Raw genomic sequence first — 16,179 nt, forward strand, 5'->3', positions numbered from 1 at the left:
TATTCTACTTGATGTTCCCCTTTCCACAATCTCGTCACCCAACAATGGAGTTCTGGACCATTCAAGTGTTTGATATAACGCGAGCAGGATGTGAACAAACTCCCGCTCTCCAGAAGGATCTACCAAGGCAGCGTCTTGTCTGTAGATACTCTGAAGCCTTGTAATTAATATAGAAATATGAAAGCCATTGTTAGTTAGAGCATTTTGGAATACATGTTCGACCAGCCTCTCTCGCAAACGCAATATCAGTAGATTTGTAATATCTGGAGTGGATGATCTTGACAAAGTACATAAATTCAGTTACACACTATTTCTTTGAAAATGAAAGATTTGAAAACATTACACTGTGTAAGATATTAAAGCTAAGTAATGAATAAGATGCACTACAGGTCTATTTGCCAAAATCACACCGAGGGTGTATACTATACTACTGAACCAGTTAGAAATGATTTCGCTTTAGGACTGAACCAAAATCCTGGTTAAATGTCTCAAACGAAATATCCGCTTCATGTTAATCATCTGCCATCCTCTTGACATCTGAGGCATATTCCTACCGACGTGAAAAGAAGAACTTCCAGCATGTTGAAAATATTTTAATATGTCTGTTGAGTTTCATTTAACAGCTGGACCAGGTTCAAACATTCCGAGCCGAAATTCATACACAAGAGACAAGATTGGTCGAATTTAGCAGTCTGGCTAAATAACACCCCAACAATAACATAAAGGAAGTAATATAAAGAGAACACGAACAAATAATCCCTGTTTGTTAAAACTGCAATGTGATTGGTGTTACGTTTGTTTTTATATTTACAAAGAAGATAAAAAATAGCAGATATACTTACATAAACATTTGAATTTGTTTGAAATATTAACCATCTACAACATCACCTTTGATCTACTATTATAAAAAGATTCATGCAACAGCAAAGACAAACATAATAATGACATTCCATCTGAAACTTGATAAGACTGTAAAATTATGTTTGGTCATGTAAATATTGAAAAAGAGATTTTTGTTGAATTTTAAATCACATCGACAGAATGATAGATTGTGCCCCTCTGTTCAATATTTCATTACTAGATGGCACCTGGGTAGGACCACTAGCCAAGTCAGCTGAACGGCTTCTCACATGAAGAAATCAATGCCTCGAGTGGTTCTTGAACCCACGGCGGACAGGGCAAGTGAGATAAAGTCAGCGACCTTGAACACTCGGCCATGGAGATCCGCGGAAAAGAAATGTAGTCAGAGTTATTTTTAGAATGTGACTATTGAAACAATAAGGCAACTTCATTTCCTGATTTCGTCTCCACAAAGATATTTTAGATTGCACAAACCTGCTGAATACCCTATAAAAGCTAGGGCATGGTATGAAGAAAACGGGTTAAAGCCACGTCGTTTACAGTTTGACTGGTCATAATCCTATGGCTACTGTGGCAAATTTCTATTAGTTTAGGTAGAATCAGTTGGCAAATTTGTCTTTGCGCCCATGCCAGTGCGTGAAGACGCTGACGTAACAACACGCCCAATCACGCATTTTCGCCGCGGCTCCTGCACAACAAGCTCAATCGAAGCTGACGATTACACACAGTGAAATCAAAAGTTATGTGCCACTGGATGGAATATTGTGACTGTTTGGCTTAACAGAACTTCCAATTTCAAACGAGTACAAGCACTGTTACTGTTAACGACATGAGCATGTACGTAAACAGTTTCACATTTATTTGCTTGCAGTACTTCAAACTTTGACTTGTTGTGATAATTGGAATATTGGCATTGATGGGGTATTCCAGAATGTGCAATTCTTGTTATGCTACAGCTTATATTGCCTTTAAATGAATGTTTGGTTAACAAAATAGTTGACCAGACTGACTGACAAGTTGAACATAAAAGTAAACAAAAAGAAAAAAACAACAACAACAAAAGCAAATTCGATGAATTGGTATCCCCCGGCGAAAGGGTTTGTAGTGAGGAGTGGCAAAAAATTCCGGCAAAAGGTTAAGGACGTTACTAAGAAGCAAATGATTTCATACGTCAAAATCAATTTAACAAAAAACAAATGTTTAAAGTGTGCATGAAAAATGTATGATACGTTGAAACTGACTAAATATGTTATTTTGAATGGAATATGCTTACTGTAATAAGCTTAGCTTTTAAAGTTAAATGAAGTTATTTAAAATGTGTGCTTGAAGTTTAACTGGAACGAAATATTGTCTTTGAGTGATTTGGCTCCAAGTGTTGCTGTTTAACATGTACATTTGAACTTAACAGAAGAGGTGTCCTTAGGAGAACACAATCAAGTAAGATATCTTGTACATGGCTGAGGGCAAGGTTGGTGCGGTTACAACTGCACATGTTGAAGGTTTGAAATTTAAAAAAAAAAGAATGGAAATATAAAAATATTATATATTTATATAAAGGGGGAGGGTGAACGAGTGAGGAGACAAAACTTCAAATCAAATGTTGATTATAAATATTGATGGAAAATTAAAACTGAAAAACAAAACAAAAAATAAAACGTGGTGTGTGTGTGTGTCGTGTGTGTGTGATTGGGGGGGGGGGGGGGGGGAAGCTGGGAGGGATTCATGATTGGTGCTGAGCATAACTGGGTGGAAGAGCGAGGTGAGAGAATGGAACAACTTGCTTGCTGAGATAAATTTTCATGGAAGGTTTTGAAAAAAAAAATCTGAAATAAGAAATGATATTTTTCGGTTGGGGGAGAGGAGGTGGGGATTGGTGGGGGATTGAGGGGGTGTGACAAACGCAAGGGGGTGCACAGGTGTTGGTAAACAATTTCACCCGTTTATAATAAATGTTCATGGAAAAGAATGAAAAAAAATTACTTAAATTCCACCAAATGGTAAGTTTGTTATGTACAAATATGTGGATTTTTATACAATCAAAGGGCAATAACTATGAAGCTACAAAAAAAATCCGAATGACATTGTGCACAACCACATTTTAGTGATCTAAATTCAGTTCGAGTGTCATATTTCTTGGTCAAATCTATCAAAAGTTATGACGCAGAAATTGCCATATTTATAGTAATTTCTAAGGGCCATTACTCTGGTGTTACTTGGGCAATCTGACTGAAACTTGACCGGCCGCATAAACTTATAGTGGTAAAAATGTATATGAAGTTTTATTTAATTATTCCCAACCACTTTCTAGATATGGCTCCGGACGGACGGTCCACTACTTCCGATTAGTGGGCCAAAAGCCAAGGAGCCAAAATGACTGGATGACCGGGACAGCAGTTATACTGCCAGTAGACTTGATGATATGTATAACTGCTAAACTTTATAGTCTCTCGCACAGTAAAGCAGTATACCAGTCAGTTGTCTTTTCTCACTCAAAATTCAGACGGACAAGAAAACAGCTAGACTGTATTGGAAACTTCACGAATGTAAGAATAAATGCTTAGCTGTGACGGAGACCAGACGATGGACAGAATAACAGTTACTGCTAAACTGTGAGGGAGACTTGACTCGTGGCTAGATAAAAACTTAACTGTTGGTGAGACTAAAGGACTGACATGATAACTGTTTGAATATGGGAAACTTGATGACTAAATGGGTAAATATTAACCTGTAAGGGAAACTTGATGACTGGCAGGATAATTACTTAACTTTGAAGCGACATTGGACCACTGACAAAATACTACTTACCTGTGTGGGAGACTGGAGGATTGGTAGGATAACTGCTTAACTGTGAGGGAGACGGAACTGCTGGCAGGATAACTTCTTAACCGTTAGATACACAAGACGACTGGCAGGACATCGGTTATACTGTGAGGGCGATTTGTGGACTGGCAGGATAAATACTTAAGTGACTAGCGGGATAGTTAATAATCTGTTAAGTAGACTGAACGACTGGAATGATAATTTCTATACTCCATAGAAGACTGAATGTATGACTAGCAGAATAACTGCTTAACTGTGAGGTAGACTTGATGACTGGCAGTATAACTGCTCAACAGATGTGGAGACAAGATGACTTGCAAGATAACTGCTTTACTGTGAGGGAGTCTGGATGACCGACAGAATAACTGCTTAACTGTGGGTGAGACTTAATAACTGAGAGGATAACTGCTAAAATGTGTGTGCGAATGGATGATTGGCAAGATAACTGTTTAACTGTGTTTGCGATTGAATGGCTGGCAGGAAAACTGCTAAACTGTGAGGGAGGCTGGACTCCTGGCAGGATACTTACTTAACTGTCTCGGAGACAGAGACAGTACGATTGGCAGAATAACTGCTTAACTGTGAGGCAGCACTGATCACTGTCAGGAAAACTACTTAATACGAGACAGACTTGATGACTGACAGGAAAAACATTTAACTGAAAAACGGGATTATCAGCAAATTTTGAGGGGGACTGGATAACTGCTAAACTCTGTAATGACTGAATAACTTACAGGATGACTGGCAGGATAAATGCTAAAATGTGAGGGAGACTGGATGAATGACAAGGTAACTGCTCAACTGCGCGAGAGATTTGATGTCTAGCATGATAACGTCTAAACTGTGTTTGAGACCGGATGACTGGCAACTACTTAACTGACTAGCAGGATCAATAATAAATTGCAAGGAAGACCGGACAACTGGCAGAATAACAAATCACTTGTAGGGAAGGCTGCATGACTGGCATTATAACCGCTAGACTGTGAGGAAGTCTAGACTACTGGCAGAATAACTGCTAAACTGCAGAGGAGACTATACGACTGGCAGGATAACTGCTAAAATGTAAGGAAAACTGAACTACTGGCAGGATAAATACTAAAGTGTGAGAGAAGACTGCACGATTGACAGGATAACTGCTAAACATTAGGGGAGACTGTATGACTGGCAGGATAACTGCTAAACAGCAGATGAGACTGTACGACTGGCAGGATAACTGCTTACAGCAGAGGTGACTGTACGACTGGCAGGATAACTGCTAAAATGTAAGGAAGAGCGGAATACTGGCAAGATAGCTGCTAAACTATCAGATAGTCTTTATTACTAGCAGGATAACTGCTCAATTGCGGACTTCATGACTGACCAGATAACTGCTGAATATGAGGAAGAATAGACTTCTGGCGGGATAACTACTAAACTGTGAGGGAGAGCTGATGACTGTGAGTAGAACTGCTTAACTTTGGGGAGGACTAGAAGGAACACTGCTGAAATGTGAGGAAGATTGGACTACTGGCAGGATAACTGCTAAATTGTGAGGGAAACTTGATATCTGACAGGCTAATTTCTGAACTAATTTGGAGACTTATCGACCAATAGAAAAACTCCTAATGATGTTAGGATGATCGGACTACCGGCAGGATAACTGATAACAATCTGTTAGGGAGACATGATGACAGGCAGTATAACAGCTGACTGGACGACTGACGAACTGCTAAAATGGATGGTTAGAACTCTGTGTGGCAATCAGAAAAGTCTACTACTTTTCAGCCATCTGATGAACAAAATTACTTTATGCTTTTTGACTACAAACTGTATAGTAAGATGTCTAGCAGAGAGGATTTCTATTGAGTTTCAACTCCTTTCGGTTCAGGTGAAAATATCAAATGATTTTTAACTTACTCAGTTAAAGAAAATAGTATGTGAAACAAAAGGGGTCGAACAATCGTTATCTCTTAAACTAGGTCGATTAAGTATTACTCGGTCATACTCTGAGTAATTGTGAGTAATTACGAGACAACTTTCAAATCATTCATTTTTTTTTCCATTTTAGCGAAAATTAAATGTTTATCAATTTTAATAAAAACTTATTTTAGATGAATTTAGTCATATAATTTGCAAGAATTTGCCCAGACTCACGGACGCTCAGTTCCCGAAAGTTAGAAATTATTTTGAACACCTTACTCATGCGTCTGTTATATAACCGCGTGGAAATATTAAGTTTTTTTTGTCATATTGCATATAGCTTAATGACTTCCTCACATGAAAAATTCAATAACCTGAGTAAGGCTCGGACCCAGATTGGTGAGGAGCAAGTTATTTGATATCAGCGCCTTTAACACCTTAGTCACGGAGGCTTCTTTTAAGAAATGATAACAGGTACAATCTGCATATCCGAAATCGCGAAAAGGGTTTATTTAATATTCTTATTGCTGTTTTTAACCATTTTCTATGTGGGCATTACAATAAACTTCTATCTGCATATCTGATATCGTTTATGTGTTCGTTTCACATTCTGTTTGCTGGTATATCATGGGTAAATAATATTCTATTCCTTGGGGCGCTACCACCAAACTACGGTCAACCAAGCATTTCCTTTATTCATCCTTTAGAAAATATAAGCGAGAATCCAACCGGGATTTAACGTATTGACTCTGAGTTTGGCATGTAAATTTCAATCATATGATGCACAGTGCGCATCATTTTGGTCAGTAGGTCATAAATTGAGTATATATGTATATGTCCTTTGTATTTAATGTCTGGGACACATTTTACAATTTGAATAAAGATGTGTAATGGTGATCTGATCTGAGGAATGCAACGATCCACATAATTGTACACACCTAACACACACATTTGCCCCCCCCCCCCCACCTCCACACTCATAAACGCTAAAAGGAAAGACAAAAAAGAAAAAAATCAATTTACATAACACACACCAACGAAAAATACTGTATGTATGTGTATTGGTTGGCGTAACACTATTAAAAACGTGTTTTAGCCCTGTATCCATGGGTCATGTAACATCAAGTTGCAATAATGAAATGAAAGAACTGGCACACAGAAAAAAGTGCCATTCTAATATTCCAAATTAAAGGCAAACACAATTCACCGTGTCCAACCGCTAAAAAGGAGTATGGGTAATTTTAATTTTTATTATATGAAAGTAAAACATATATTAATCACTCTCAATCATTATGCATCAACACAACTCAACATGTGCACTAACGGTCTGAAGGATTCCCCGACAAATCACCAGATAAATTCCCTTGCGAAGAATTAATGGCAAGTTAAGGCCTTTACGCGCGCGCAACGCTCCTTGCCTATCTGGCCCATCAACCGAAGAAAACCATTCAGCCAAATTGCTCACATGTCTTCATCGCAGTTAATACCTTCCATGAAAAAGTGATTATGCAGACTTTTTATACCGTTTGTTTTAAATCATTATGAAATTTTTGTAAGAACCTAGCTAGACCCTTATTGAAAGAGGCTACCAGTTTAATCGTGCAATCACCTTGAACATTGTAGATGATAAGACAGAAGTGCCTGTAATAATTGTGATGATTATCCAATCTGCCTTCTGTTTCTAAAAATTCTTATAGGTTTCATGATCACCTGCATCCGCTTGAGAGCAAAACGGGTCAAGAAGTAATCTATCCATCCTTTTATCCATGCGATCATAAGAACAGCACAACTTATCACTAAGGAGCAGTTTGGTTATATCTTTCACACAATCCATGTTGTTGTGGTCAAACTAACACAAGTAGCGATTAGGCACCACCTGTCCGTGTAATCAACTAAGATTGATGCCCGCTCCACACATGACGCAACATCCTCAAATGCCGACACCTTTCCATACGGTCAAGAAACACTTACAATATTATTATTGGAAACTCACTAAATTATTTGTCTGTCCTATTTGTCCCACAAATCAATCCAGGTGACGGGGCCGCTCTTGAAATCGTAAGCTTACACCAATATATATATCCAACTCTCATATAACATCAGAACTCTTCTCCAAAATTTGACAATGCGATATACTTACCTTAAATCACTTGTGACAAATCAAATTACTTATCTGTAGACTATCCCTATTCAGCGAGGGAAACGACTCGGGCACCGTTATAAAAAAATATGACAATAATCCCTCCTAATTCCGAGCAAATCAAAATACTTATCTGCAGAATGTCTATACAAAATGAGGGAAACCATTCGGGCAATTCCACCGACCCAGAGCAACCAGCAAAGACCCACCCTCCCGGACGCCTCGGTCGTACCGCACAGCCACCGTCTGCCGACCGCACAGTCACCGTCAGCCGACTTCACTGACTTCCTGTCAGTAATGAAACCCAAGGTAAAAAAATAGCAACCACCTCCAACATACTTCCTACACAAGATCTTAGTTCACAAAAATACACTTACACCTCAAAACTGTCAACACTTCCGCATGTATTCATGTCCTTTTGTATACAATGTATCTTCTAAAACTCTATTATCAGACATAAGTACCCATAACCTCGCCCTTTATCGAAAGGAACCAAACAGAGACGTGTCGAAATACTCTCAAAAATATACATCAACATATCGTAGCATACATCAAGTGAGTGAGTGATCAAATAAGAATTAATCAGTTAATATATGTCAAAACCAATATACGCCACAATAATACACTATATACCACAAAATGATCAATACCTCCGTATGTGATCATGTCCTGTTATACACAGTGTGTGCAATAGAAAACTTTCCAGTTGTATGCGTAATAACAGTTGAAAATACTATCTATATATTTTAGTTTCTCTTAAAAATAAAACAGGGGGGAGGGCGGTGTTGTTGATTAATACAAGCCCGCTTCCTGCACCTATTTATTATCAAGGAGCTATTAAATGAGCAGCGGGCGACCTTGGGAGCCCGCACAGCGAGCGGAGCCGCAACACATTATCTAGCTACCTAGGCCCTATCAGATATCTATTCAGGCCCCCGCCAGGCCCCTGGAGGGATGTATTAACACAATAAACAAATGACAGTCCGAATTCCGAGCAAATCCTCCGAACTCCTAGTAAATCCCCCAAATTCCGAGCAATTCCACCGACCTAGAGTAACCAGAAAGGACCCACCCACCTAGACACCTTTGTCTCACCGTACAGTAATCTATGAAACCCAAGCTAAAAAAAACAAAAACAAATAGCAACCACCTCCAACAAGCCTCCTACATTAGATTTTAGTTCAGAAAAATACACTAACACCTCAAAATTTTCAACACTTCCGTATGTGTTCATGTCCCGTTGTACACAATGTATCTGCGAAAACTCTACTATCAGACGTAAGTATCCATAACCTCGCCCTTTATCGAAAGGAACTAAGCAGAGACGTGTCGAGATACACTCAAAATTATATAGCAACATATCGTAACACACATCAAGGCAAAAATATAAACACTATAGTAAACTCCAGATCTGGGGGGAACCATCCCCGTCAGACCTCCATCCATCAAACTCTGACAACACCTCCGCATGTGTTCATGTTCTGTTGTACACAGTGCGCGCAAATCGAAAACTGCCATCGGATGCAAACGCCTAACACCCCGTTTTCCATTGAAGGAAACTAGGCAGAGATGTGTCGAAACTTATCAAATTTCATATAAAGATATACCGTAACATACGCCAAATCAGACATACAACACTCAAGCAAACTCCAGATCGGATTCGGAACAATTTCCGCTAAACTTCCAGCCTTCATATTCATTCATTTCATTATTACGGCTTGATGTTGCAAGATTCATGAATACAGGGTGAGGGTCCCTGTCTATAAGGGCCACGCCAACCTAAACAAATACATACAAAAAAGAAAAAAGTCAATTTACATAACACACACCAACGAAAAATATTTTGAATTCTAATTCCTCCTCCTCGGATCAAGATTTTCACATCTGGCGTATAGGGTCTCGCTTTTTTCTTTACATTTTGGAATCAAATGAACAGTCGTGGTAAAGGATCACTATTTTGATGAATCAATTTCAAAATCGACAAGTAGTTTAGCATAAAATGACTTATTCTGGATTTGGAAGATCTGATACATTTGACTTATTTCCAAAGAAGGTCATCGTGGAATTATTCCAACATCAAACAATTTCCAGAATCTTTTTTCCTATGTCCATAAATGACTTTCATGTTTAAAGGGAGTAAAATTAATTTGATACACCTTGTCAGAGGGTCATAAAATTGTGTGCATGAAGTTTCCAACATAAACGTTTAAATGTTTTATTTTAGGGAATATGTAACTATGTCCGCTGGCCTCGGCGATATATTACCATTTTGTGTCGATGCGCCGTAAAACTCAACTCACTGACTCATGTCCGCTGGCCTTCATGTTTATTATAAATCGGATAATGTTAACAGTCATATTACAGTGTACCACACAGACACTTAATGGAACTTTTTAAAACCAGTGGTAAAGGCTGTACGAGGTATTTAACTGGTACGTAATGTGATCCAGGAAGTTATGCAGTTACATAGCTGAAACACCGTCTGTCAGACGTGAGACGTGAACTATGGATGAAGTTTTAGATAAACATCTAGATATTTACCAATTTGACGATAGCATCGTTCTTTCTTTACACTTTAAGATGAAAATATAAATCTTGAGTTTATAACTTTTTGGTTGGGTATTTCAAACTAGATGCACAATTTTATTTCTTGCGAATATCACGTCGTGGATTTAGATATATGTAATACCACAGTCACACATACGGCGCAAATAGCTACGTCTAGCTACGGATAGAAACGTAGTAACCCGTATCGATCCGTACCTGAGCCGTACGAATTGGTACGAATTGATACGGATTACTACATTAAGGTACGTCTCAGGTACGTTTCAATACGGGTCGATACGGATTACTACGTTTTTATCCGTGGCTAGACGTAGCTTTCCGCGCCGTATGTGTGACTGGGGTATAAGAGCAAATGTTTATATTTCATAATTATTTTTGCCTTTAATAAAATAAAAGAAATCTGTGAGAATTTTTGCTATTTTCATACGTTTTTTTTTTTGCTTCTTGCTTTTGCTTTAAGGACATTACCTAAACAATTTCAGTAATCATTAGGGTATGTCAATGTGCTTGTTGCTAAGGTATAGAAAGGAAAATTAAATTAATAACCGGTATTAAAATTTGATAACTAAAAACCGAAGCATACGATTAATTGATTTTCATAAATATTAGATTTAATTACATTTTTTGTTACGTTTTACTCCTGTATACAAAAATAAATTCTGCTATACTGTGTTTCATGCAAGATTTCAATCTATGAAAAAATGTTTGAAATTGCTAATTTACAAAATTTATCTCCAGTATGTATAATTTCTCATGATATAATTATTTTGTATATATTATATATTTTCCTACACAAAAGGTCATTGTTAAATGATACTTTTGTTATCATCTTCTTTGACATTGTCTGAGATGTCTTTGAGGTATATGTTTAGTACTACAGACAAACCGTACAGAAAAGTCTAATTTATGGAAACCTAAGAACAGTCAGTATAACTTTGTGGCTTGAATCACACATAACTGAAGTGTGTTTATTGACATTTTATAAACTTTAATGTATGTATATTTATATGGCTTTGTTAGTCATTTTCAATGCAAGACATTTACAGTTACAAACAACCTGATGTCAATTATAACACAATTATGCATTGAATATGACTAAGAGTTGATATTATTTCAACATCGACATTTGAATTAATAGTTACATCAAAACTATCACTTTTCACTTCGTATAATTTGTAGATTTAATTCATTCTGCAGTTGAAAAAGTAATCAATCCATCCATCCTTCCATCTATACATCAATGAATATATTAATCAATGATTGATCAATCAATTTATATTTATTTGACAAATTTCCTAGGTATGTAAATAATAAGTCAGTCATTCACTTAAACAATCCATCGGCCTTATAATCAGTCTGCCTTATAAAACTTTATAAATATTACGTCATATTTTTAGTTTTTAACTGAGAGCAAAGTTCACATGATGAGGCGAACAAAAGAAAGCTGTTCTTTTGTTTGTTTTCAATTCAGATTTTTTATCAGTCTATATTCGTATGATTTGAAAGATCCATCAGCCCCTGCGTTACGGACTAAGGGATGTCCTCCTTAGGGATAAGTTTTTCTTATACATAATGTTAAGGGGAGGGGTCCGACAAGAGCAGATGGTTCAGAATGCCTTACAAGGTCCCAATGTCCAGTATGAGGTTACCCCATGGGTTAATCCCATCCAGTTTACGTTCAATATGATTTGTTTAACTTTATTGATACTCAGTTACGTCCCTTATCTGCGAAATCATAGCCACTATGCCTTACATGTCTGATACTTAGTTGAAGTTTTGTACATGTATCATTTTTAACAAAGTTGATTTCAAGTAATTGTGAGAGATAAAAGTTTACAGGAATTTACTTTCAGTTATATTTACCTGCATTTAAGATTATATTTAAAACATGTTTACTTCAAATTTACTTGCAGTAAATTTGAATAAAGTTTTACAGATGAAATCTAAGAAAAGAGAATTGTTTAAACTTTGTTCAGGGTGAACTTTTAGTATAGGTGGATAGCCCTGGCGTCCATTATCCGTCGTCTCGCGTCTTGCGTCAACATTTTTACTTAAACATCTTCTCCTCTGAAACAATTGGTCAGAATTACACCATACCTTGTCAGTAGCATCTTGGCCTAGACCTCTATCAAGATTGTTCAAATTATTAACCTAGGCCCCTTTTAGGGTCCGCAAGAGCTAAAAAAGAAAAACCTTTAAAGAACATCTCATAAATCGCTTTATCAAACATGGCCTATAGCATTATTATGTCTCCCCATGGAGACATATTCTTTGTTTTGTCAGTCCGTCCGTTAAACTTCATTTCCGATCAATAACTGGAGAACCATTTGATCTAGAACCTTCAAAATTCATAGACTTATGGAATAGATGACTCCTATGGGGGACTCTTCATCAAAGGTCAAGGTCACAAGCGCCTGAAAAAGAAAACTATCTCTGATCAATAACTTGAGAACCACTTGACCCAGAATGTTGAAACTTCGTAGGATGATTTGACTTTCCAAATAAATAATTCCTATTGACTGTATGATCACTTGTTCAAGGTCACAGGGGCAAGAATCCATCACACTTCATTTCCGATCAATAACTTGAGAACCATTTGAGGTAGAATCTTAAAACTTCTTAGGATAATTAGGCATATATGGAGTAGACGACCTTTTTGTTTTGTTTTTGGGGTCATTTCATAAAAGGTAAAGGTCATATGGACCTGAACATGGAAAACTGTTTCTGATCGATCACTTGCGAACCTTTTGACCAAGAATATTGAAACTTCATAGGATAACTTGACATACAGCGTAGCTGAACCATACTGTTTTTGGAGTGAAACCATCAAAGGTCAAGGTCACAAGGCCCTGAACAAAAAAAAAACATGTTTTTATTTTTTTTGTATGTATACAAACTGAGAATTTGTTGAATAAACTAGGAAACTAGAGAACAATTTCCGGTCAAGAACTTAGTAACCACTAGACACAGAATGTTAAAAGTCATATGATAACTGACCATGTAAAGCAGATGACCTCTATAGATTTTGTTGTCATTCTATCAAAAGTCAGTTTCACAGGAGCCATAACATGGAAAGTCTCATCCACTTAATCACTTGGTGACCATTAAACCAAGAACCTTCAAACATCATAGGATGATACGACTCACAGAGTAGATGAGTAGTATATTGTTTCTCTGGTCAACCAATACAATTTCTAGATCACAGGGGCTTGAACATGGAAACCTGTTTGTGTTCAGTAACTTGAAACTCTTTGACCCAAACTATTGAAATATCACTGGATAATTTGACTGAAATACTGTTGAAAACGGCGTTAAATCCAAAACAAAACCAACTAAACTTGGCCCCTTATAGGGGCTTTTAGAAAAAGAATAAGAAATACGATTTCTTCTCATGAAACGCTTAATGAATCTTCATCAAACTTGGTCTTAAACATCATTATAAGGTCCTCCCCCTAGTTTGCTTAAGTGAGCAAACTTGGTTCCTTTTTCGGATCACAAGAGCTAAAATAGAAATACATCTAAAGAAATTATTCTCATAAACCGCTAAATTTGTTCAAAGGACCTCGGACATTTTCCTATTTAGATTGCCTATCCGATTAAGGAAAACGTGACATAGGGATAGACTTCTGAAATTGCATAGTTATGATAGTTGAAGACCATTTCTTGATAAATGCGACTTCATTTTACAAGTTCATGAACAAAAAAGAAGACTTTGTAGGCATTTCTCATCCTCTTTTCTATTGAAATATGAACATAAATAATTTTTACGTCTTAAACATCTTTCCCACAAGTGACGCAACAAAATAGTTCACATGCCTTTGTAAATAATTATTATATACGTATGCTGCAAAGATGGCACTTGGTCACAGGTTGGAAAGTGTTTAAAATTGAAAAAAACTACGTACAGGGAGTTAGCAAATAAATTTTTACATAAATATTTGACACTTATTGCATGTGTTTCCTAAACCTTACATATATACAGCTTTATTCATTTTTGTAAATATTTCAAGCACAGAAAACACTAAACTAAATAAATAGGGGACATAGAAAGTGAAGCTAGAAAGCAGACAGTATATCTTATGAATTTTTCAATCAGATCTGTTACCTCTTGACAGTCTAAGTCCGTCGATTGAGTGTTATCAGGATTGAGACAACTGCATCTGTCATAAGTCAAGAACCAAGCAAGTGGCTTCGACATATTACATATGTGTCTTCAACGTAAACATGACAAAGAAATACAGACGATCTTCTATGGGATAGTGCCACTTAGGTGCATTTTTTTTACTTTTTGTAGGACACAGTTGAAGCGAACTTAGAATGCATTTTAAGAGCAACATTTGCTTTTTTTCGATCCAGGATCCTATACCCTAACAGAACTACACCAGACACCATTTCATTAACTAACCTAATTGCTTCCAGAACTTACACTGACACCCATATAACTAATACTGACTCGCCCATAACTAACACTGACACCCCAAGATTGTACATCAATTCGCCCACACGTCTGAAACTTATTTCGAAGCCAACCGAAATACTAGTAAGGACCTCAAAGAACTAACACAGACACCCCAAGAATATCTATATAAATGTTGATACTAGCTAGTGAAGTTCCACTGATATAAAGTGCTAAAAGTAAGGCATCCCTGAACCCGCAGTGGAGTAGGCGGTCTCCTGCACCCCTCCGTTTCAACTGAAAAAGACCAACTACGCCATTGTATGGCCAGCTACATCACTACATGTATTCAATAATAATCCTCCACATAATGCCCGGTCAGTATTGTACATGTGTTAGAGATAGACCCTAACATTTTCATTGATAGAAATACATTAAATAAAGTCTAGTAATTGATTTCCAAGTCCTTGAAATTAACAAAAATGATTTCACAAATGTGCAATGTATGATAGTTTTGCTTATATCAATAACAGAAATTTTAATATTTAATTCAAAGTTGTGATCCGCAAAGAATGTCAACTCTTGCCTTGGGCTAGAACTTTAAAGCTGAGATATTTATTAGTTTACTTCCCTTGCAATTACACAATAGAGTAGAAAATGAAAACGGTTTAAAACACAATAATATACATTTTTGCACAACAAAATCGTTTAGGATTTATTAATATGTGTTTGATTTAACCCTGAACCACTGGTTCCTATGATTTTGTCAACTTACTTATGGTAAAAAATAACTTTTAACAAGTCGATAATAAAATGAAATACCAGTAAGTATTTTATAGTGCAGATAATACAGATTTGCTTGTATCGAAATGTCACAATAGAAGCACTTTTGTAATACAGATCACCTGGTAGGATTAGTAAAGGTGCAATTATATTGATCTCTTTTTCCTATGCCTACATGTGTATAAATACAGTATAGCAATAGATGTATAGAAAACAAACAATAGGATATGATCAATGCATCAGTGTTATCATGGGCACTCGGGTGGAAATAACTGAAGTACAGTTAGGGACCAAATGTTTTGTTCCACTTTTATTTTTTCCGTTTCGTTTATTTTCAAAAATGTCAATAAAACTGATAATCTGCATGGTATCAGTTTATTTATTCTGTTAAAATATTTCATAGTAGACATACCTTAAATACCAATGCTTATTTTAACTAAAAATACACATTTTAAATTTTTCAAAAATATGACCCTTAGTTACAAACTGTCCGAATTTCAAGAAAACGAATATAAAATAAAACTATTTTTTGTGACAGTTTGATAGGAATATAACTTATTTATCAGTATTTGAAGCTGTTATATAAAACTACTGAAGTCAAGAACTAGCATTGAACTTAGGGCAAAATCCCTAGCATAATGTCCGATGTCCTTGGTGCACTTGGTTCCTTAAAAATAGGCCGCTAGAGCTAAAATTAGAAATACATTTAAAGGAC

The 16,179-nt window shown here is 36.6% G+C and overlaps 1 protein-coding gene across 1 annotated transcript in view; it reads left to right on the forward strand.

Moving 5' to 3' along the window:
• Positions 1-10,265: 10,265 nt before the first annotated feature.
• LOC128549130 (uncharacterized) overlaps positions 10,266-16,179 on the forward strand; it is a 49,025-nt gene continuing 43,111 nt past the window's right edge. Inside the window, exon 1 of the mRNA XM_053525449.1 lies at positions 10,266-10,402. The gene's annotated coding sequence lies outside the window, so the exon portion shown is untranslated. The remainder of the gene's footprint in view (positions 10,403-16,179) is intronic.

Source organism: Mercenaria mercenaria, chromosome 15, assembly GCF_021730395.1.
Source record: "Mercenaria mercenaria strain notata chromosome 15, MADL_Memer_1, whole genome shotgun sequence".
NCBI lineage: Eukaryota > Metazoa > Mollusca > Bivalvia > Venerida > Veneridae > Mercenaria > Mercenaria mercenaria.